General features: G+C 35.7%; 1 pseudogene; it reads left to right on the forward strand.

The window, feature by feature from the left end:
* The window catches only part of LOC134239827 (uncharacterized), a 29,857-nt pseudogene that overhangs the window by 89 nt on the left and 4,079 nt on the right, over positions 1–25,689 (forward strand).

Genomic DNA, 25,689 nt, shown 5'->3' on the forward strand with positions numbered 1-25,689 from the left:
GACACAAAGAAATATATTTCCATTCTTGATCACAATTGATGGCCGGTAGAAGCACAACACTTTCCAAACCGGCCCTGGATCTTCTAAGAAGACAACGCCCCATGTCATGTTTCTGCTAGGGCCAATGTAAATACTTTGCCATGGCCTGCCTAGAGTCCAGATCTCAACATCATAGAAAACGTTAGGAAAACTCTTTTTAAAAACCCGTGTTCAAAGACGTTTGCAGGAAATTAAAAACGCTGATGATTTGAAACGTGTAGTACAAGAAATATGGACAGCTCTACTTCTTCACTACATTCAGAGCTTGTATGCCAGCATACTCCGCAGGATCCATAGTGTAATACATGCAAGGGGGAAAATTACGAAATACTAAGCAAGGAAGGCAAGTACTGTTTATAAGCTGAAGAAAAAACATTATTCTGGCCGACGAAGTTTGTTTACATCGACGACGACGCCATTTTGCGAACTCATTCATGGCCAGCTACTGTACATCTGATACATTTAATCCATTCTGACAAAGTATCAACGTCTTCTTTTTCATACCTGTCCCACCGCCTAGCATAATCTTCTACAGAATCCATCATATTTATGAAATTTCGGCACCGGTTGAAGGATCGGGGTACCCTATATTTAAAATCGCGTAGTTAAATAGGGTATAAATAGTAAGTCCATGCGGTAGCACGATACTCTAAACTCGCTCGCTAGGATTTTCAGATTGGCTGATAGTGATGAAATGGAGTTGAAGGAATATGGGCTATACAGTTAAACTATATCAGAGGAAGTTAGCAAGATTCCAGTTCACATAGGCAAGGACTATTTCCCGAGGCACAACTGCTTTATTATACCGATACAAAAATTTAACAAAATAGACAATTACGAATGACGAGGAATTGGCTTTCGGAACAGGGATTAACTCACTTGACTAACGCACGGGAATTAGACCAATAAAATATACCAATACAAAGAAAAATCTAGAGGATAACGGATAACCGGGAACAAGCTTTCGAAGCAGGGGCTTTTTGCTTATTTGGCTAGCGCACGTGGATTAGTAAATTCATAGTGTACAGTTATGGAATGGGTACGATTGAAATAGCACATTTATGGTGCCCGGAGGGAGGAAACTATTTGCCGAGGCGGCGAAGCCGCCGAAGTGAACCATAAATTTGCTATTTTCCAAGTTCCATTTCCATAACTGTTTTATTATACCGAAACAATCATAGGCAAAATCTTGAATTTTTTTAACCAGAATTTCCGACATTAAAAAAAAAGCAATGAAACACTGTAGAGGCATAATCACAAATGCATGCAGTTTAAAAGATCGTATGATAACTAATGCACCATCTCCGATAACATATAAAATTGTTTTTAAAAAGGGCGTTCAGATTTTAGAACGCAGTTCGCTATTCGCAATTCAAAAGTGAACTGCGTTCTAGAACGCAGTTCGCAATTCAAAATTTAAACATACGCTGTGTGGTCTGAAATTTTGGGGGTGGGGTACTAGGGGCCAGATACCACTTCTATGAAAAAATGGTGATGGTACCATCTCTAGTTTCCGAGATATGGTCTTCTAGTTTCTAGCCCTACTATATAATACTATACGAATAAACATCGGGCTCGGGGACATCGCAGTCCCCTACCCTGGGGTCTGAAATTTTGGGGGTGGGGTACTAGGGGCCAGATACCACTTCTATGAAAAAATGGTGATGGTACCATCTCTAGTTTCCGAGATATGGTCTTCTAGTTTCTAGCCCTACTATATAATACTATACGAATAAACATCGGGCTCAATATTTGGAATACATGTTCTTCATACCTATAAATAGCAGGAAAACCCATTCCTGTCATTCTTCTCTGAGGAAAAAACCCCTTGGATTTTATACGAAACTATCTTTAGTTTCCACATGTAATACTTGTAAATAATTTATCGTATTGTCTCTGTATTAACGTAAGATATTCGAAAAAAAAAAGAACTCGTGTTTATTTTCCGATTATTCTGATTTTTATATTTTATTCAATAACTGTAATGTTATTCACTTTTGAAATTTCATTTCAACTATAAAGTCATTTCGGAATTATATTTTTTTAACAAAAAATGTCTACTAAAATATGACAGATTAGATCTGCATGTACATGTGTATAATTTAGTAATAGTAATTAGGGTTTTAGAGGTTTACCATTTTAATAAGAATCCAGCAATCAAAAACAAAAAAAGGGTGGGGGTGGGGGGGTTACAGAGGAAGAATTTAAAAATAATTAAAGTGGAAGAGGATATCCAGTATTTTGGATATGATTTATAATAAAAGTGTTCTTATAATTTTTTTTTAGATCTCTTTCTCCATGAATATGAAAATTTTATATAGCAAGATTTTAAATCTAAGTTCTTTTTTTAAGTTGTAAAATTTCATTATAGTTTTTGTTTGATAATATACCGATATTGCCCTTTCATGATGTTTATTCATAGATGCACTTCACAGAAATGCAAAATACTCTTTTTTGTGGAGTCGATAAATAAATGGATTTACCGTATGAAAGGACTACCAGGTAACTTTTTAACTTTTTAACTGAAAAAAAAAATTGTATAAGCCATAAGTTTTCTTTTTCATCTTTCTTATCCAACAAACGAAGTTTTGAGGTGTGTATATGATTTAAATATGGCGGTCTAGCCGTCTGTCTGTCTGTATAGCTGTCTGGTAACATGTACAAACGGGTCCGGTCCACATATATCTTTTGATGAAACTAAAGAATGTACTACTTCCTACAAAAATTGCTCATGACCTAAGGATGTGCCATGACCTTAACCTAAGGTCATTTTGACAAGTTCAAGGTTACTGGAAGAACTTTTTCATAAATCGTATCCGGTCCATATCTTATGTATACACTTAGTGAGTTCCCATTTTACACTAAGATTGCTTATGACTTGACTTAAGTACATTATTTAATATATTCAAGTTCAACTTTAAGAAAAAGTTCATAATTATATTTTCTATGCAAAACAAAACTGAATCTACCACTTTACACAAAGATTGCTAATGACGTAACGGTGTGTCATGACCTTGATTCAAATTATTTTGTGGAAGTTCAATGTGACTGGTCCATAGCTTACTTATGGATAAATTTGGTGGGGTTTTCTTTTATAAAAAGATTGCTAATGACTTGAAAGTTTGACTCGATCTTTAGTCATGGTTTTTTGTGCACGTTCAGTGTAACAGGAAGAAAATAGAAATATGTCCATAGGACATAAATGCCCCGCCGAAGGTATACCGGGGTATTAGTAATGCAACATGAAAATTTGTATGAAATTTGTTCAGAATATCTTGAAAAGTGATGCAGTTGAATTACTTACATCAGTATGTATCAGCATATGAAGTTTCAGAAAAGTGAGGTCAAGGCAAATGAAAGGTCATGGTTAAAAACTTGTGATACAGTTGAATAGTTCTCATCCGTATGTATCAGCATAAAAAGTTGAAAAAACATTATCAATGTTTTAATACAATTAAATTTTTAGTTTAAACACAATTTGATAAAAATAAGGTCGAGATCAAATGAAATGTCAAAGACGAAATGTTGATGTAGTTGAAATGCTTACATCAGTATATATCAGCATATTAAGTTTGACACTAATTTTGGAAAAGTGGGTCAAAGGAAAGGTCAAGGTCAAAATTGTTGATACAGTTGAATAGTTCTCATCAGTATATGATTGATTGATTGTATATTGTTTAACGTCCCTCTCGAGATTTTTTCACTCATATGGAGACGCCACCACTTGCCGGTGGAGGGCTACAAATTTTGTTCTATGCTCGGCACTCAGGGCCTTTGAGCAGTGAGGGATCTTTTTCGTGCCAGCACCTACTGCGACACGGGGCCTCGGTTTATACGGTCTCATCCAAAGGACCGGTCTCCACGTCCCGCAGTGGGATTCGAACCCGCGACGTAAGGATTGACTCCTTACTTCGCGACTCTAGAGCAGACGCTCTAACCACTGCGCCACGCGGGCGACCATCAGTATATGAAGTTTGATAAAATATCTCGGACTTTTTCTTTAAAACTGAGTTTAACACTAATATAAGAAAAGTGTGGTGAAAGTTCAAAGGAAAGGTCAAGGTAAAAAATGTTGATGCAGTTGAATGGCTTTCATTAGTATGTATCAGTATATGAAGTTTGATAAAAATTCTTGGATGGTTTCTTTCAAACTTAGCTAAACACCAATTTAAGAAAAGTGTGGTAAAGGTCAAGGAAGGGTCAAGGTCAAAAAGTTTGATGCAGTTGCATAGCTCTCATCGGTATATGTACCAACATGTGAAGTTTGATTAAACCACCTTGAATAGTATATTTTAAACTAACAAAACACTGATTTAAGAAAAGTGAGGTCAAGGACAAAGGAAAAGTCAAGGTCTAAAATGTTGATGCAGTTGAAAAGCTCCCATTATTATGTATCAGTACATGAAGTTTGAAAAAAAATATCTTGGATTGTTTTTTTTTAAACTGAACTAAACACTAATTTAAGAAAAGTGTGGTCAAGGTCAAAGAAGAGGTTAAGGTCAAATAAGTTGATGCAGTTTCATAGCTCTCACCAGTATGTATCAACATGTAAAGTTTTATAACACCATCTTGAGAGGTTTCTTTAAAACTGAGCTAAACACTCATATAAGAAAAGTGAGGTCAATGTCAAAGGAAAGATAAAAATAAATGTTTATGCAGTTGCACAGCTCTCATCAATATCTATCAGCATACGAAGTTTGATGAAAATCTTGGATAGTTACTTTAAAACTGAGCTTTGAACTGAGCTAAACCCGAAATAAGAGTCAGATCAAAAAGTAAAATATGAGATGCACAGTAGCATTATGTAATGAATCCGTGTAAGTATAATTAAAGAACTGCGAACGTTAGTATTGTTCTCCTGCCTACCTCCAAGTCAGTTTTCAAAAGTTTGGATATTTGAATTAATCACACCAAAGCCTTTTTTAACTTGTTTCACGAGGAGGAGGGGGGCATATGTTTATAGAAAAAAACGACAACAATGCTTATTTTTTCATCAATTCCAAAGTGCTTTACAACTGAAACATTGTATTCTTACTAATATATATGCTTCCTTTTGTATACATAAAACATATGAAAAGATTTCAGATACATTTATTGTATCGCTTGCCAGTAATTTGTCATTTGTGTGCAAGATGAACAAGATGACAAGTTCTTTTGCGGAGATAAAAATTTCCTTGAGGATAGAATTGTAATGTATCATGTCAGTACTGATGATGAATCCAGGGAGAAAATAATGGAGATCTAGTGCTTGATCTCCCCGAATGGACAACTCAAACTCTTCATCTCAACTCATGCAATTGGTATTGAGGTCCAGTTGTTGCTCTAGTCCTGCACTGAGGGGCCTCACCATCATCACCCTCTTATTGGCAGATTGAGAGGATTAGCAGTTGTGCCAGGGATGATTATGCTAACCCAATGCATTAGAAAAGAAGTTCTGAAGACTTTCAAACTAAAAGGAATTACTGAAAATACATTACAATCAACCAGTAACGTCATTACAAATTGATGAAACAAGAATATCGGCAGTCTCTCTTAAAGTCATCATTTCGTAAGATCTATGGTCGATACAATGACCATGTCAGCAAATACTTGTCAATTTATCATTGAGTCAAACGCTGACTGACGTTTTTCATAGTAATTGTTAGTCTATCATTTATACACTGAATTGACGATGGATTTTTTTTTCGTTATTTCCCGATCATTACAAGAAGCACACGGCAGATGTGACCGATAGGCAGGGGATGCTCACTCCTCCATGGCACCTGATCCAACCTCCGATGATTTTGGAGGTCCATGTTTGCTGTGCTCCTATTTTGTATTGTTTTATGGACTTTTATATTGATTACTGATCGTTATCTCAATATCCTTTCATGCAATAGTAAGGTGCATGTCCGTCTGTAAAGAATTTTTCAAAATGCTATTCTTCGTACAGTTTTGTTGTGATTTTAATATAACTTGGCACACAAGTACACTGTACTAGGCTACATAATTCTGTATATCAGTTTTTTTCTATTTTGAGGAACGGTGAACATTGTTGTGGTTTATACTAAAAATAAAAATTTCTATGAAATTCTTTCTAAATGCTACTCCTCCTACAGTGTTATTCCGGTTTGGATATATAAATTGACACACAAGTAGACTACACTAAGATTTTTTAATATTTGTGAATTTCAAGGCCCATGGGTTAGGGGTTCTGTGTAAGGGCGGGGCTCTAATTAAAATATAGTAAAAATGCTTGAATTCTTTGAAATCTAATCCTGAGTATTTTGATCTTAATATAATGACCTTATTATATACATATTTTATGATAAAAAAAGTGCCTTTACTAAATGATTAATTTCAGGACCCTTGGGTCAGGGGTACTGAAGGGGGGGGGGGGGTTACAGAGTTTGAAAACGTATAAATAAATGATTTGAAATCTGCTCTTTGCTACTGAACAACCATTTATGATGAAATTTTATTTTATCATAAAATTTCAAAAATTTTGAAATATGTGGACCCATTTATGAACAACCATTTATGATGAAATTTTATTTTATCATAAAATTTCAAAAATTTTGAAATATGTGGCTCCATGGTCAGCGGTTCCTGTTGGGTGAGGTGCACAACTACTCGGATGTATCTCTGGGTATTAAGTAACAAAAGTAAGCATGCGTAGTGTAGTTATCATAAGCAATGGCGCCTCTTTCAAAATTGAGAATTTCATGGTTTCTGGTTTAAACATGAACCAAATTTAATTGTTACATGATACTCAGGTGACCTATGATTACCAGGAGATGCTAAGTTAGTGCTAAAAAAATAAAAGCATTTGAACCCTTTTACGACTCTTTATGAGATAGATATATCTTAATGTGGGGAGAGTAGTCAGTTTGCAGTAAAGTAGTTCTCAAGTTTTTCCAGAGTTGATGTTTCTATGTACTTGTGTCTGGCGAGGAGGTGAACCACCTCGAAACTCTTTAGAGGACTGTGCCACTTTAGTCAACAACCAAGACTTGTCTCGTGAACGGTTACTGACAAAATTTAATGTATATTTCATTATATTTTCAAATTACCCATTTAATAATAAAATGCAAATAATTCGCCAAATTAATTACACAAGAGACAGTAGTATAGCAGTTTGCACAGCGACATAAATTACTCTGAAAATAAAATCAGTGTTAATGTACTCCAAAGGAAAAACAAAATCACACGTAAATATATTGTGAATATATTGAGTGCATCTCATGAACAAAGCTCACGCTTTTTCTTACAAGTTCAGTCCAAACTGACCTAAGATCTTTTCAAAGAAATAAGAACTGCTGCTTATGATAATGCCTAACTGAAAGTCTTTATCTGATCACTCTTCACTCCTCGTCTGCGTGGCGCAGTGATAGAGTGTATGCTCTAGAATAGCGAAGTAAGGAGTTCATTCCTAAGTTGCGGGTTCGAATCCCACTGTGAAATGTGGAGACCGGTCCTTTGGATGAAACCGTATAAACAGATGTCCCATTTCTCAGTAGGTACTGGCACAAAAAAAGTTCCCACACTACTCAACGCCCTACAGTACAGGAAAATATTTGCAACTCTCCATCGGCAAGTGGTGCAATGCATCTCCATAAGAGTGAAATATTCTCGAGAGGGATTTTATTCTTCCAAACTACAAGCAAATTAAAAGAATTCTGCTCCCCCTTTTTCGGTGTTTTAGTGGATTGAATGCCATTTTTGGCATATTTTGTCACATACGAACGGCCTATCATAACATTCTAAAACAATCACTCGAGTTAAAATTTTCGAAAATATTAAGGTCAAACATGAAGGTCAAAGGTGGCAAACATCATAGCATTGTTACAACGCACTTTGAAAAATAATTTTTTTTTTCAAATTTCAAAGTGCGTTAAATTTAAGACCAAGTATACGCACTCTGAAAAATAAAAATTATTTTCAAACTGTTGATATCGACCATATTAACGCACTTTGAAAAAAGTCTCTGACTTGGGCAATATATTCTTGCAAATTTTAGGTATTATAAATAATTGATCAAGTTGGATAGCTTTACGGTGGTGAGGACTGATTTATTGAATGTGGTCGTAAATGTTATGAAAGTGATATAGTCTTTTAAAAGCACCATTTGTAATCAAATGCAGTTAAACAGTCAAGTTAATAACCCAGGAAATAGCAGTTTGCACAGCAAGATAAAACTTACTGTAAATAATTGGTCATGTGTCAATGCACTGATAGCGATAAAGTTCGATGTCAAGATTAGTGTACAATTACCAGTATGTGAATGTGGTATTTCGCGAACAAACCTTGGGTTATTTCGCTACATTAGTTAAGTTATGATGCAGTGGCCAGAGCGACTGCTCTACAGCCGCAGCGTAAGGAGTTGATCCTTTTCATAGGGGTTCAAATCCAACTGTGGGAGGAAGAGACTGGTCTTTCGGACGAGACCGTATAAACCGAGGTCCCGTGTCGCAGTACGTGCTGACACGAAAAAGATCCCTCCCTGGTCAATGGCCCTAACATTGACCCTAATGTCGCCGGCGTAGCGCAATGGATTAGAGCGTCTGCTCTAGAGTCGCGAAGGAAGGAGTTAATCCCTACGTCGCGGGTTCAAATCCTACTGTGGGACATGAAGACCGATCCTTCGGATTAGACCGTATTAACCGGGGTCCATTGTTGCAATAGGTGCTGGCACGAAAAAGATCCCTCGCTGCCCATTAGCCCGGAGTGCCGAGAATAGGTCAAAATTTGAAGCTCTCCACCGGCAAGTAGTTGCGTCCCCATATGAGTGAAAAATTCTCCATAGGGACGTTAAACAACATACAATCAATTATTCAATGGCCCTAAGTGCCGAGTAAAGTACAAAATATGTAGCTCTCCAACGGCAAGTGGTGGCGTCTTTTTACGAATCCAAAATTGTCGAGAGGGACTTCAAAATACATACATTGTACAATCAATTTAACTCACGCTATCTCTTCAGAATCTATTTATGAGAATATTGCCATTACTAGTGAAGTTTCTGTCGCGATGGGATGCTCCGCTCCTGTTTAAACTATTATATTGGAGTTAAAACAAGACGTTTGTGAGCCACTAGCAATACGCCCGCTCTGATGTGAATATACACTATCGTGTTAATAAATATAATTTCAATTACGGACAGATGCACAGATAACAAGCAAATTCAAAGAATTGTGGTCCCCCGCTTTCCGTGTCTTTGTGGGTGAGATGTCATTTTTATGACATATTGTGTCAAATATGAACACCCTATCATATGTCATACCCAAAGTAGGGTCTTCTCACAAGAACCACGATAGTGAAATATAAAAGCCCTGGCAGCACCTGCTCAAAAGTTATGGTTAAGGAGAAGTTTTTGAAATGTAGATTAAACTCCAAGGTGAAAGGGTCAAAATTGTTAGTTTCTTAAGAAAGGCTTTGTCACAAGGATTAAATATGTGAGGTATGAAAGCCCTAGCCCTCAGGTACTTGTGGACAGAACCCCCCCCCCCCCCCCCCACCAATATTCAACCCCGGGGCTTATTTGACATTTTCTTTCACAATTCATATTAAGTACTAGTAGACTTATTCAACATGTTTGCAATAGGAACAAATCGTCAAATCGTCAAAACGCCAAAATAATGGCTCCACAAAAAAAAAAAATACCCCACTATACATTATAAGAGAGAAAGGTAAGCAACTTCGGTTTGTTTACGTTTAGGTAAACGCAACGGAAGTGCCTATTACCTATTATGATAACACCCGAGAGTGAGGCAAAAACTCTCTCGGACGTCATCGTAATAAGTGTAACATTCTCTATGCACTTCCGTTGCGTTTACCTAAGGAAATTTCAACATTCTAACTGGAATGCTGTTTGTGGGATTCTTACGAGATGCAGAGTCAATTCGATAGCATTGACTGAGACAGAAAGATATGTAGGGACAGTGTGGACATTTTAGGTGAAAATGAAATAAATACATGTTTTTAAACCCAGAAAGACCAGTGTGGGTACAACCTAAACAAACCGAAGTTGCTTACCTTTCTCTTTTATAATGTATAGTGGGGTATTTTTTTGTGGAGCGATTATTTGTGGGTTTTGACGATTTGTTCCTATTGCAAACATGTTAAATAAGTGTACTAAATATAAATTGTGAAAATATTGTCAAATAATCTCCGGGGTTGAATACCGGGTGGGGGGGGGGGGGGGGCTGTCCACAAGTACCTGTGCCCTAGCCTTTACCGTTCAATAGTTATGGCCAAGGTAAAAGTTTTTAAAAAGTAGGTAAAAGTTCTTGATATCAAATGAAAGGTTTGTCACAAGGATTAAATATTTGGAGTGTGAAAGCCCCAGCCCTTCAAAAGATATGGCCAAGATTATAGTTTTTTCATAATAGGCCAAACTTCAAGGTCAAGGTCAGAGGGTCAAAGTTCTTGTTGTCCAAAGAAAGGTCTTGTCACAAATATGTGAAATATGAAAGCCCTAGCACCACCTGTTCAAAAGTTATGGCCAATGTTAAAGTTTTTAAAAAAGTAAGTCAAAGGTCAAGGTCAGAGGGTCAAAGTTCTTCATATCAAATAAAAGGTCTTGTCACAGGATTAAATATGTGAGCCCTAGCCTTTAACGTTCAGAAGTTATGGCAAAGGTTAAAGTTTTTTCATAAGTACGGAAATCTCCAATGTCAAAAGTTCAAAGTTGATCATATCCAATAAAAGGACTTGCCACAAAAAATACATATGTGAAATATGAAAGTCCTAGTTTCTACCGTTCAAAAGTTATGGCCAAAGTAAAAGTTTTAAAATTTTTGTGTAAAAGTGGGTCAAACTCCAGGGTCAAAAGGTCAAATTTGGTGGTACCCAAAGAAAGGTCTTTTCACAAGGAATACACATGTGAAATATGAAAGTTATAGCTCAACTACATCAAAGTTATGGGCAAGGTTAAAGGTTTTGTGACGGACAGACAGACAAATGAGATTTAATGTCCCCTCGCTTACGTGAAAGCGGGGGACAGAATTACTAGTCACTTGATAAGGATAGAGAACGAATTTTATTTTTGTATGTCTGCCAATTTATTTTACTTGTATAAACGATATGCTTTGGTTCTCTAGCTTTTACTTCACAGGTGTGAGTACAGGAACGGGTTATTTAGTAAAATTAGTTTGGATGATCCTTTTCATAAAATGCAAAACAAATCAGTTCCAAAATAGAAACAAGCTAATTTAGAGAATTTGTGTCCCCGCTTAGGGAAAAAAGACCATGCACAGTTGGGGGGGGGGTCGGATCCCCCTGACTGAATTTGTAAAATTATTAAATGTTTACATGTGTATTGAAGCAAATAAAAAATGCCAATATGGATATAAAGATTTGATTGTTTATTCTTTATTATGTACTCTGTATAGAAGATTCTTTTTATATGGAATATTTATCACACTGTAATGATGGTTAATTTAGCCTTTATTAAACAGTTCTAGACTAAAAGATGTACTAGGAATGAAAAGTCCGCCGACAACCTGTATTATACGTAATAATTCTCCACATGCCCCTGTGCTAAAAATAATGTCAAGCGACACTTAATTAAATTACACTACAGTAATTAAACAAGAGGCCCACGGGCCTTATAGGTCACCTGAGTATTGTGTAACAACTTTCAAACAATTAAATTTGGTTCGTGTTTTAAACCAGAGGCCATGAAATTCACAATTCACAATTTTGAAAGAGGCACCATTGTTTATCATAATTAAAAATACTCTACTTACTCAATACCCAGAGGTAGATCAGAGTTACAAACAGAAAATGTTCTTCCACTTTATAACCTGTTGTGCACCTCACCCCAAAAGAACCACTGACCCTTGGGCCACATATTTCAAACTTTTGCAAATTTTATCATAAAATGGTTGATTAATACCAAAGAGCAGGTTTCAAAGCATTAATTTATTTTCAGACTATGTACCCCCCCCCCGCCCCCTTTCAGGGCAAAAAAATAACCATTTTGCTAGATGCACCTTTCTTCATATATACACATGTACTTGGATCATTGGCATAAAATTCACGATTTTGGAAGAAGCACTCTTGCTCATCATAACTATGTGCTTAGTTAGTTTATTTAATACCCAGAAGCAGAGAAGAAGATTTTCAAAGAATAAATGCATTTTCACTATATAATCTATAGAGCCCTGCCCTAACACCAGAACCCCTGACCCTGGGGCCATAAAATTCACAAATCTGGAAGAGGCACTCTTGCTTATCATAACTATTTACTTTGTTAGTTTATTTAATACCCAGAAGCAGAGAAGAAGATTTTCAAACAATAAATGCATTTTCACTATATAATCTATAGAGCCCCGCCCTAACACCAGAACCCCTGACCCTGGGGCCATAAAATTCACAAATCTGGAAGAGGCACTCTTGCTCATCATAACTATGTACTTAGATAGTTTATTTAATACCCAGGAGCAGAGAAGAAGATTTTCAAAGAAATAATGCATTTTCACTATATAATCTATATAGCCCCGCCCTAGCACTAGAACCCCTGACCCTGGGGCCATGAAATTCACAATTTTGGTAGAGGACTCAATGCTCATTACATTCATGCTAACAGTTTGCCTGCTTGATGTCCAGGAGTAAAGAAGAAGATTTTTAAAGATTGCAATAATTTTAGTGGTTTTGGCCCCACCCCTCAGGCCCCAGGAGGGCGGGGACCATGAAATTCACAGTTTTTTTCCCCTTTACCCATAAATGCTGTATACCAAATTTGGTTGAAATTGGTTTAGTGGTTTCAGAGAAGAAGCTGAAAATGTTCAAATGTTAACACACGATGCACGACGACGGACGAAAACAGATAGCAATAGGTCACCTGAGTTACTCAGGTGACCTAAGAATGGGGCGGGACAATTTGAGAGGGGTGAGAAAGGCCCAAAGGAGTTTTGGTATAAAAATTCATTGTAAACGCTCAAAATCTTCTTAAAATATCGCCTTAAAACGAAAGTGTTACACACAAACAGAATGTATATACATTTACGACCTTGAATTTTGACCTTTTGTCCTCAAAATCAATAGGGATCTTCTTAAGGCCACAGCGAGTTGTTATTTTAAATTTCATTGCGAAAGCTCAAAGGGTTCTCGAGATATCGCGCAGATACGAAAGTTATAACAGACAGAATTTGCGAATTTATGACCTTGACCTTTGACCTCAAAATCAGTAGGGTTCTTTTATAGTTGCTATGCAAAATTTCATAGCGAAAGCTCAAAGGGTTCTTGAGATATCGTGTGGAAACGAAAGCGTTACAGACAGACAGAAAGACGGTCGGACGGACAAACCCAAATTAATATCCCCCACCCACTTTTCAAGCGGGGGACAAATAGGAAGTTGACGTCAGATTCATTTAAATATTGATCCAGCCATATGGCATGCCTTAACAAAGTACAATGTGTCCTAAAAGATCTGTTACACTTTTTCAGTGGTATTAATGTTCTCTTTGGATTGGTCTTCTAATACCAGAATTAAGTCATGGTCATTTATGGTGCATTTACCTTCAAGCTCCTTCACAAATCTGTAAATCAGTATTCTGTTGAGTACTTTCATTACAGGGTGTTGTTTTTTCATGGTACTTACAACTAAAGTAGCAATTTTAGATCGATAGTAAAGTTTTACAATTTCTACCAGCTCTTCACATGAAGGTTCCATATTGAAAATATGATGACTCATTAGGACATCATAATTACCTGACTCTTTAAGAGAATTTCTCGAAAGTTTGCCAGATAAAATGTATGCATATACATTAGATGTTGACAAAATATCTTAGTGAAAATGCCTTTGGTTTGATCAAGTTATAGATTATTAAAAGTGTAACATATTTTGGGACACCCTGTAGTGCTAGATTTTCAAGCATCTGTGATGAGCAGTGCTGAGAAAGTAAAAATCCCTCTTAATACCTTTACGTTGTATGTGAAGCCATCACTGCGGACAAGGAGCCTTCCTTCTCGTTTGCTTTCCTTCTCCAACACTTCATATGTTGGCTCAGATGGATCCAGGATGGTATCGTTTGCAATGGACGCATGCTTTCAGTTTGGACCTTAATAAAGAAATAAATACATTAATAAAATCAAGTTGCAATGAGTTTCATTTTATGTTACCCCATATTAACATATTTCCATTATAATAAACCTCAAGTCTGTTGGATTCCATCTTAGGGATTGAAATTGAGCTGTTATCTGCAACAAATGTTGGCGCTGTGCAATCTCTGCAATGCCAGGACAAGATCTCTCACCTCCTCTCATTGTTGCCATGTAAAGAGACCTGTATATACTTGTATCACACAGCCTATGCTGCCACCGATTGCATCCATCTCCATCACAACAAAGTACATACTGCTTGGAGCGAACCTACATAAAAATGTTTCCTTTGGGCTTGCTTAATGAAAATAGTTAATACCAAAACCATGGAATGATTATTTAGTCTATTCTACACTGATAATGACTCAGAGGCATGATGGAAACAAGTTACTTTTTTTAAATAATTGTTCAGGTTATTAAACTCATATATGACTAAAAAAAGAAATAACTCATTTGAGTTAATTCTTAACCTATTGTATGTACTTCGCTTCATAGACTTGACAGACCTGATATCTCCTGAGCAGATAGGATAATATCATTTTCAATATAATATAAACATCATAATTATTATCACCAAAATTAATAGATTATAATCCTTATTTATAAAAACAGTTGAATTGCTTTTGTTCTTCTGTATACATGTATACTATTGTAAAACTTTGTAAATATTATATGGCGTATATATCATACAGTATGTAAAACTTTATAAATATTGTATGATTAGTTAGTTTTATGAATTGGAGAGGGCAATCCAAGTTTTTGAAGATTGTGTCAATTGTCCCTTTTATATATTGCTAATAGGGTTAAGCGATCGAGAGTCTGACAGGTAGTCTCTTTGACAGTTCACTCTACACTTTTTTGAGGAATTACCACCTTTCATTTGGTATTAAACGTTAGCGTTTACATTTTTCTTTGTATATGTGTTTGGAACACCTTTGCATTTTTTTTATAAAGATTGAAATAAGAACAGAAAATGCCCATTTTTCAAATTTGATCGTGAGTCAGACGCATTTGATATGGAGTCGGACATTAAAAAAGCGCTCAGGAGATAAGAGTTCGAAAAAAAAAATGATCTAACCTGATTTGCTTGAAACAAAAAAAAATGTATACTTCGTTATTTGTAGTTTACCCATGTACTCTTAAATTAATCTTTTATTTTTATATGTCTAAAACTTCTAATGCCAATCCCCCCCCCCCTTTGCCAAAATGAATTGGCTTAGTCTAGAAAAAAGGTGGGGGTCTATTAAAAATTTTAGGGTCAGATCATGCCTACACATAACAGTATATAATTATTATTTATTTCTAGGATGACAAGAGCTTGTTTTATTTCGTTTTCAATGAAAATTGTATAACAAACAAAAACAGAGAGGGTTGTCCAAACTAACAAACATAACAAAATTCGACAAATCAAAAGCTGTAGTCTTGATGAACCGATGTTCATTGGAAAAGTTTCGGTGAACCATAACTTAGCTATGTCATCTTTTGTCCACCCTGAATCATAACACAGAAAAAATCACCCCTTTAATGGAAGAGGACTCGTCCAGCGTCAATGTCACTGCCTTCAAGCTTTCGCACAGTTTTACCTGGAAATATAAAGTGAGGAGGGAGGCAAGTACCTGCTGCATTGCCACATGCAATAACTGTGACCAGTTCAAGGGAAGTAGAAGTCTTCCCATGTATGACTTCAGTGCCTTTCTTAGCAATCACCTATTGGGCTTGTGGGGACATTACGATCTTTCCTAACGACTGAAAGTATTTTGCCATTCTTTCTCTCGACAGAGCATCGTGTCTAGCAGTGCCTGTGCGTTCTGGTGTACGTAGAGAAAAGTTTGCATGACGAGATTTCAATCTGCGCCACCACATATCTGAGGGTTTGTTGTTCTTCAATGCAAGCCCTTTGGTTTTTGCTATGGCTCCAGCAAATCTTAGGAAATTTGCTTTCGTAAAGCCGATACCAATCGCAGTTCTCTTTACAGCACAATCGACCACCTCAGCCTCATCCTTCGGAGAGAAAATTGGCTTCATCCCCCACTGGTTACTTTCCCGAACTCTTCCAGTAACTGTATCATGTAAATTATGTAGTTTTTTGAATTTTGTACTTATCGGCCGCTTTTCTTATCGACAAGTTATTTTTTTTACGTCAGCGACAGCTGCAGACAATGCTCCCTCCGCGTAAAGCTTGAACATATTCAAATCTGTGGAAAAAATAATTAGGACTTGAGAAACGATTGCTCTGTTTTCGTCCGTTGTCGTTCGTCGTCAATCGGTCGTAAACTTTTGAACATTTGTAGCTTCTTCTCTGCATCCACTCAAACAATTTCCACCAAATTTTGCATAAAGCATCTATGGGTGTAGGGGAACAAAAATTGTGAATTTCATGGTCCCTGTCCCCCTAGGGGCTGAGGGGGGTGGGGCCAAAACCACTAAAATTAATGCAATCTTTAAAAAAAAATTTTACTCCTGGACATCAAGCAGTCAAACTGTTAGCATGAATGTAATGACCTTGAGTCTTCTACCAAAGTTGTGAAATTCATGGCCACAGGGTCAGGGGTTGTAGTGCTAGGGCGGGGCTCTATTGATTATATAGTGAAATGCATCATTTCTTTTAAAATCTTCTTCTCTGCTCCTGGGTAATAAATAAACTAAGTAAGTACACAGTTATGATGAGGAAGAATGCCTCTTCCATTATTTGAAAATCTTCTCTGCTCCTGGGTACTAGACAAACTAACTAAGTATATAGTTATGATTAGGAAGAATGCCTCTTCCAGATTTGTGAATTTTATGGCCCCAGGGTCAGGGGTTCTGGTGTTAGGGTGGGGCTTTATTGATTATATAGTGAAAATACATTAATTCTTTGTAAATCTACTCTGCTCCTGGTTATTAAATAAACTAAGTAAGTATATAGTAATGGTGAAGAAGAATGCCTCTTCCAAAATTGTGAATTTTGTATATAGGCAGATGAACTACCTATATAGCTATGATGAGCAAGGACCATTCTACAGAATTGTGAATTTCAAGGCCCCTGGGTCAGGGGTATCATAGAGGAGGGGTCTTCTTATATACTGAAAATGAATGGTTTGAAATCTGCTCCTTGGTATTAAGGATGACGTTTACTCAGGGTTCAGAAAACAGAAAGGAAATTTTATAAAGTATAATATGTTACATCAAAAATTGTTTTAAATGGATAAAATTACAAAGTTTTAACTATATATCAATTTAAAAATTTCATATTTTATTATTTGAAGAAAATATACAGGAACAAAAGTCAGTGTATGGTAATGCAGAGGAAATTCGGACTAAATTTTTTATTTTTGTCAAAATCTTTTATTTTTTGCAATATTAATCACAATGTAAAGGTTACATGTATTTTTAGACATCATTTTGCAAATTTTATATGTCTTAGAGCTCATAAATTATTTCAAATAATTGAATGCAATTAAATAAAGAAATTCAAAATATGAACAAAAACCATTCCAGGCAACATATCTCAATAATCTGATCATTGACCCCATATAATTCGGACTGTAATAATTATCAAGTTTATGGCCAAAACTCTAATCGTTTCTTTATATGAAGCAACACTGTTCCATTGCTATAATATTTCATTATTTAAAGAGTTCTGTTGCATGTAATATTTTGTGAGTGAAGAAAAAAATGGTCATAGAGTAAAAAATTGAGGTATTTCCCGAGAAATACCCAGGGGCCACAAGCATGAAAAGTAGGTCATTGACCTAGTTATTTGAAACTGAAATTTAACACAAGAATTACAGGTGTGCAATGTGCAATAGGTGGTTTTTTCGTTCTTTTCAGTGGAAGTTTTAGTCATCTGAGTAAAGGTATACATTATTCAAACATTCTTGATAAGCAAGGGTGCCTTTTTCAAAATTTTGAAATGTGTGGACCAAGGGTCAGGGGTTCATGTGTGGTAGTGGCACTACTGATTATTGCTCAATATTACTGATTAGTTGAAATGCATTAATTTTTTTTGTTCCCCTACTCTGTCTATGGGTATTAAGTAACCAAACTAAACATGCTAAGTGTATAGTTATGATTAACAATGGTGCCTCTTTCAAAATTGTGAACGCTATGATGTCTAGTTTAAAACATGAACCACATTCAATCGTTGAAAAGTTGTTGCAAGAGGCTCAGGTGACCTATAAGGCCCATGGGCCTCTTGTTTTATTGTGAGTTTTCAATTTTTTTTTTCTTCTAAAACAGGGGGAGAATACCAAATGTAACATGAAAAATATAAAATTAATGTCATTACACAGTTTGTATGTACAATAAACTTTATAACACTATAGCATCTTGCCGAAACAAGCTAGTATATCATTCTTTCATATGTTGTAGTGAACATTGGATTCGGACCAGACATCTTGAATCCATTGGAAATGTTTTGCATTGGACCTTTTTGGCGTGAAAACTTGGAAACGGTTTGTTTGGCCTTAACATATAACAAAGGCACTCAATTAACTGGTCTTTAAATCGTGAGTGTAAGACTCGGCTGTCCTCGCGTCTGAAATAAGCAACTTTCTTTGTGAATTGATCATTGGAGAAGATTGCAATTATAGCAGTATTGTCTTTGGGGTTGTTTTATTTCCATTTGCAGTAAGAGTAACGGACGACACCAATAGGTATTTCATGTGGACCCCAATGATGCATTCCAACAGGGTAGATATTTCTTATGATTATGATTTTCATCTTTCGGCTGAAATATTTATATAATATCCTTAATTTTCCAGTATTGTGGATACATTTCAGGCCCGAAGAATGTTGCAGGATGGGGAGGGGGATTTCGTTGGCCACACTTCATAGAAGATTTTTGTTTAAATTTATGTACTATGAAAGAAACCGGTAAACAAACACCTCCTTATTTCACTTGTTACAGCATTATTAAACCCACACACGCAAAGTTGTTCCATGCTGAAAGTGAAATCCCCTAAATATTTAAATATTAACCAATTTCGGGTTAGGGTGTTTTGCCCCCTCCCCCCCCCCCATCCCAGGCCCTCTATGATATTATGTTGGGGTGTATTTTGAGTTTGACCAAAACCAATTGCAATTTACTGTGCAATTTATTGCTTTTCATTTGTTTTAGCCCCTCCCCCTCCTCCTTTAAGAGCAATTTAGAAATTAAAAAGATGGTAGGGTCCTGAGTTCCACTCCACCCAGTTATTTCAAGTTTGACCAGATTTTGATTTTTTAGCTCACCTGAGGCGAAGGCTTAAGTGAGCTTTTCTGATCACATTATGTCCGTCGTCCGTCCGTCTGTAAACTTTTCATATTTTCAACTTCTCAAGAACCACTGGGCCAATTTTAACCAAACTTGGTACAAAGCATCTTTGGGTTAAAAGGAGTTCAAATTGTTAAAATAAAGGATCAAGTCTCTTCACAAGAGGAGATAATCAAGAAAAGATAAAAATAGTGTGGGGCCATTAAAGAATCTTCTCAAGAACCACTGGGCTAGAAAAGCTGAAGCTTATGTGGAAGCATCCTTGGGTAGTGTAGATTCTAAATTGTTCAAATCATGAACCCCGGGGGTAGGGCGGGGCCATGAAATGGAATCAAAAGTTTTACATAGAAATATATGGAAAACGTTAAAAATCTTCTTCTCAAGAACCACTGCATGGGCCAGAAAAGCTGAAACTTATATGGAAGCATCCTGGGTTAGTGTAGATACTAATTGTTCAAATCATGACCCCCGGGGGTAGGATGGGGCCACAATAGGGAATCAAAGTTTAACATTGAAATATATAGGGTAAAACTTTAAAAATCTTCTTCTCAAGAACCACTGGACCAGCAAAGCTGAAACTTATGTGGAAGCATGCTGGGGTAGTGTAGAATCTAAATTGTGCAAATCCTGGCTCCCGGAAGTAGGGCGAGGCCACAAAAGGGAATCAAATTTTGACATAGAAACATATAGGAAAAAAGTTTTAAAATCTTCTTCTCAGGAACTACTGGGCTGAAAAGGCTGAAACTTATGTAAAAGCATGCTGGGGTAGTGTAGGCCTTTCAATTGCCGCTAGGGTTCGCTTTTATGAACGATAACTCACTGCTGAAACTTGTTTAAAGCAGGCCCGAGGTATCTAACTGTTTACATGCAAGTCAGTTTTTAGCATTTACTAAGTGTTTCTTTGCTGTCAGTAGAATCCAGTGGTTTTAAAATTTAGCTCCAAAGTTAAACTTATTTACTGTGTATTTGCGGACACCGTATAACAACATATATTTAAAATTTTTAATTCAAATAAAAAGTGAAATCTACCCTCCTTCTTAGTTTAACCGGATTAAATTTTTATACTCGGTCGATCCCCTTCGTGCTAAGTAACACAAATAAGATAATCAATTGTTGCATTTACTTGTAAAAATATGTTGTTTTATATAGGAAGCGAAAAAGCGCGAACACAAAAAACATGACATTATATTTTCTACTACACAACAGTCGTCAAAGAGAGTTAAAAATATTGAATATAGTCTGTTTTCCATTCATTCGACCCTGTTATTTCAGGTAGAGTGAAGAAAGTTTTACTAGAAATATATTTGAAAAAGTCAACACTTTTGTGTACAAAACAATGTAAGGAACCCTTTTGTGTGCATAACAATACCAATGCCGAAGCAGCCTATATGTCATTCCTATAAACGATAACTCATAATTTATCGGCAATATATTGGTCATTTTTTTCACACCTGAGTTACCTGTCCTTAAAACACAACATCGTAAAAGTCAATTATGAAAAATTAAATTTTTTAATGATTTAATTAAAAGTATGCACAAGTTTTATCTTTTTTGAAATATATATGTACTTTTATAAATCTATCTATGCAATGTTTTTTTTTATCATATTTGCAACTTGTAAAATTAGTTGAAAGCACCTAGGTAGTGTATATTTAAATTTCCCAAGTCAAGAGTGTGGTGGGGTCACAATATGTATTACATGGAGGAACATAGAACCATGGTCCGAATAGGCTGAGTTTGACAGGGTTTACTGTCACGCCATCTAGTGAGATTACACATTTTAAACTTTACTGACCCCTGCTATTAGCCAATCAGAGTAAACGAATTCAACAGAGAATTCGATTTAAAATTAAAAATACGGTATTACATTTCTGCTCAATTCTTATTAAAAATTTTGATACAAACCTTTAACTGGGCTATATAATGATAACAATTAAAAATCAGTTGAAACATTTCATTTTTATCACAGTGGCATGATGTTCAGTGTTGCGATTTAGTTTCAGTTTAAATAAAACAACGATTCTGATTGGTCATGCAAATTTGTGTGAGGCCAACCAAAAACACATTTTTTTCCCCGTCAAAAACTTAATTTATTAGTATGTTTAATGTTTAATCTGTTACTTTTGAAAGACTTTTTGACGCCTAAATTATATCTACAAAGTTCTGGTTGATTATATGCGTTTCAATTCACAAAATTTTCAAATCATGAAATTCCCTAGGCCAGGGCTCAAAAAGGGAATCAAATTTAAAAAAATATATTGGAAAAAAAAATTTAAAAATCTTGAACATTGTTATAGAACCACTGGACCTGAAAAGCTGAAATTTAAAATGGAAGTATCCTAGGATAGTGTACATTCTAAATTGTTGAAATCATGACCCCCGGGGGTAGATCGGGGTCACAAAAGGGAATGAAAGTTTTACATAGAAATATATAGGAAAAAGTTTTAAAACCTTCTTCTCAGCATTACTGGGCTGAAAAAACTGAAACTTATGTAAAAGCATGATGAGGTAGTGTAGATTCTAAATTGTTCAAATCATGACTTTCGGGATAGGGCAGAGCCACAAAAGGGAATCAAAGTTTATAAGAAATATATAGGAAAAAATTTTTAAGAATCTTCTCAAGAACCAGTGGGCCAGGAAAGCTTAAACTATTGGGGTTATATACTAGATGACGATGTATGCAAAGAATTATTCACAATACCCCCTATGGTGGCATAAAGCAAACACAAGAATATAGGCGATCTTATCATTAGATCCAAATTAAAATCAAATGAAGTACAAAGAAATTGATTGATTTATGCATAAGGTGGACCACTGATGATGGCAGGCCTTATCACAATTATGAAATGACATGTGCTATTAATACTGCCGAAACACTCTTAATTACTTTTTACAAATGAGCAACTGACCAAATGCTTTATTAAGAGTATCGGGTTCTAATAAGTTTAAGACATGTCTGGATGTTAAAATGCCGTCGTATTTTTGCATCTATTTTACTTTTTGATCCGACACATATTTTGGGTTTTCCGGTCACAGCAAAACATGGACTTTGCCATTATAACCATACTGGAGGCGGGGGGTATCATTTAGTGAGTTCATTGCTCAAGTTTTATTTGTTAACATCATAGGCCTTTAGATCGCTTACAAAAAATTTTGAGGTGTCAAAAAAAAGTTACGGTATGGAACTCTTTTCATAGGGTATCTATTTTCGCCTCAAATGCTTTACAATTTTACTTTCTATTCAAATCTATTCATATATAAACAATCTTCATTTTTACCAAAGTTCGTTCCTTAACAGCCACGTAGCATCGTTTTTTTATAGTGGAGGGGCAAGCCAGAGAAAAAAATTAATTACCTGAAACAGTTGATAAGCAAAAAACAAAAAAAGGGAGGGGGAAATTCCCCGAACTCGAAAATCCTCTATCGGGAGGGGGAGTATAGACCAACTTATTTTCAAAGCCAACTCCGTTCAGTACAATTCTTTCCATTCAATAATACATTTCCTTAATATTAGATTACTGTTGTACATGGGGGAGAAGGGGGGGGGGGCAACCAGCCCTTCAATGAACATTTGCAATAGTAAAAGTAATATTAGAAAAGAAAGGGGGACACCCCCACCCCCGTTGCCACGAGCCTGTGTGGTTCGTTTTACTTCTCGTGATTTTCTTAAATCAATTCCAAAATTGACCTTAATTTTTTTACTCGACATCAGCTTGGGCCTTTGAAGAGCTACACCAATTGTTAAGCGGGAACGACGGGACAAATTTTCCCCAGAATTTATTCTATACTAAATAAATATTTGCTCATTCGCATTCGAGCTTTACAAGATTTTCTATAATTTTATTATATGATCTTGCTAAGTCACCAACAACATTTTAGCGGTCTAATTGTTTTATAATTGAAAGGTATATCATACATTCCGGGAAAAATTCGTTCAACCATAGCTTCTTTTACATTCATAATCAGCACTCGTAACGGTGCAGTTGTTAATGTAAATGTTTTCAAATTATTTTTCGCCTAAGGAATTCTTACGAACTTGACCTTACGATCTGGAGTAAGAAATCAACTTCAACATGTTGAAATATTTTGCAAATACTTTATGCATCTCTTCACTGCACTTCAAACAAAGTCTGTTAACATATGAATGACCAGGGGCCCAAGCTAATTTCGTGTTTAAAAAAAGGTAAATTTTGACTATCTCGAGAAGAATATGGAATTTAGGAATGAGCTTTGGTAGAAATGAAGATTTTTTTAATTATCTATGAATAGATTTAAGAAGAAAGTCAAATTTAAGAGCATTTGATAAAAGAAATTTTATTAGCGAAATTGGGTGTACCCAGTGTAAGAGTTCCTTACCTTGATCTTTTTTTTCACACACACAATTTTTAAGTGATCCAAAGGCCTATGGTTAACATATATATTTGGAGTTAGCTTTCCTTGCTGAACTAAAAAAACAAAGGCACAAAAATGTTCGACTCCAGATCATGTCCGACTCTCGATCACTTTACCCTAGAAAAGTTCAAACAAAATTACCTTTATTTACATGTAATTTTAAATAATTTTTACGTTTTTGTTGTGTTTACACGTTAAATATTAAGGTTGCATTTTTTCTGAGTAACCTCTTGAAATCTTGGTTATCATGCAGTTCTCATTTTGTTTTTTCTCCTTTGAACAAAGTTTATGCATGCAATTGGCAACTTCAAAGAATGTCGGCATAAAGTATCACCCGAGTGAAGATTTTCAGGTCAGTGTTTTGTTGAATTCAGACTCAAATAGAGAGAGAGAGAGAGAGAGAGAGAGAGAGAGACTACTTACATGTTTCCATGAAAAAAGGAGAGAGAAAAAATTGTATTTTCTTAAATGTATGTATAATGTGATTGCAAATTTGAGGGAATACCAGTATATTGGCCTACATATATACATATGTATATATACTTATCTACAGTTGTATTTAAAAAAAAACCAGAAGTCTCTGTCGAGACTGTAGCTCTACTGGTATGTACTTATCAAAAACCATTGCACTATTTTATGTATCTTTGTGTAGTCTACTTGTGTGCCAACTTATTTTGAAATCAAACTAGAACTGTAGAAGGAGTAGCGTTTTTAAGGAATTTCACAGAAAATTCTATTTATAGTAACCATGGCAACACCGTTCATCGAAATTAGAAACCGATGCACTATTCTATGTATCTTAGGGTAGTCTACTTGTGTGCCAAGTTATACTGAAATCAGACCAAAACTGTAGAAGGAATAGCGTTTTTAAAGAATTTCACAGAAAATTCTATTTTTAGTAACCATGGCAACATCCTTCATCGAAATTAGAAACCGATGCACTATTCTATGTATCTTAGTATAGTCTACTTGTGTGCCAAGTTATATTGAAATCAGACCAAAACTGTAGAAGGAGTAGCGTTTTTAAGGAATTTCACAGAAAATTCTATTTTTAGTAACCATGGCAACATCCTTCATCGAAATTAAAAACCGATGCACTATTCTATGTATCTTAGTGTAGTCTGCTTGTGTGCCAAGTTATATTGAAATCAAACTAGAACTGTAGAAGGAGTAGCGTTTTTAAGGAATTTCACAGAAAATTCTATTTATAGTAACCATGGCAACACCGTTCATCGAAATTAAAAACCGATGCACTATTCTATGTATCTTAGTGTAGCCTACTTGTGTGCCAAGTTATATTGAAATCAGACCAAAACTGTAGAAGGAGTAGCGTTTTAAAGGAATTTCACAGAAAATTCTATTTTTAGTAACCATGGCAACACCGTTCATCGAAATCAAAAACCGATGCACTATTTTATGTATCTTAGTGTAGTCTACTTGTGTGCCAAGTTATATTGAAATCAGACCAAAACTGTGGAAGAAGTAGCGTTTTAAAGGAATTTCACAGAAAATTCTATTTTTAGTAACCATGGCAACACCGTTCATCGAAATCAAAAACAGATGCACTATTCTATGTATCTTAGTGTAGTCTACTTGTGTGCCAATTTATATTGAAATCAGACCAAAACTGTGGAAGGAGTAGCGTTTTAAAGGAATTTCACAAAAAATTCTATTTTTAGTAACCATGGCAACACCGTTCATCAAAATTAAAAACCCATGCACTATTCTATGTATCTTAGTGTAGTCTACTTGTGTGCCAAGTTATATTGAAATCAGACTAAAATTGTAGGAGGAGTAGCGTTTTGAAAAATTGTTTACAGACAGACGGACAGACAGACAGACAGACAGACGGACGGACGCCGGACGCATTACTATCGCATAAGCTCTTCTGGTCTCTGACCAGTAGAGCTAAAAAAAAACGACAACACAAGTTGCTTTTATCT

The sequence above is a fragment of the Saccostrea cucullata genome, unplaced genomic scaffold (assembly GCF_032062105.1).
Source record: "Saccostrea cucullata isolate Sc308-1 unplaced genomic scaffold, CSIRO_AGI_Scuc_v1 ctg4396, whole genome shotgun sequence".
Classification (NCBI taxonomy): Eukaryota; Metazoa; Mollusca; class Bivalvia; order Ostreida; family Ostreidae; genus Saccostrea; species Saccostrea cuccullata.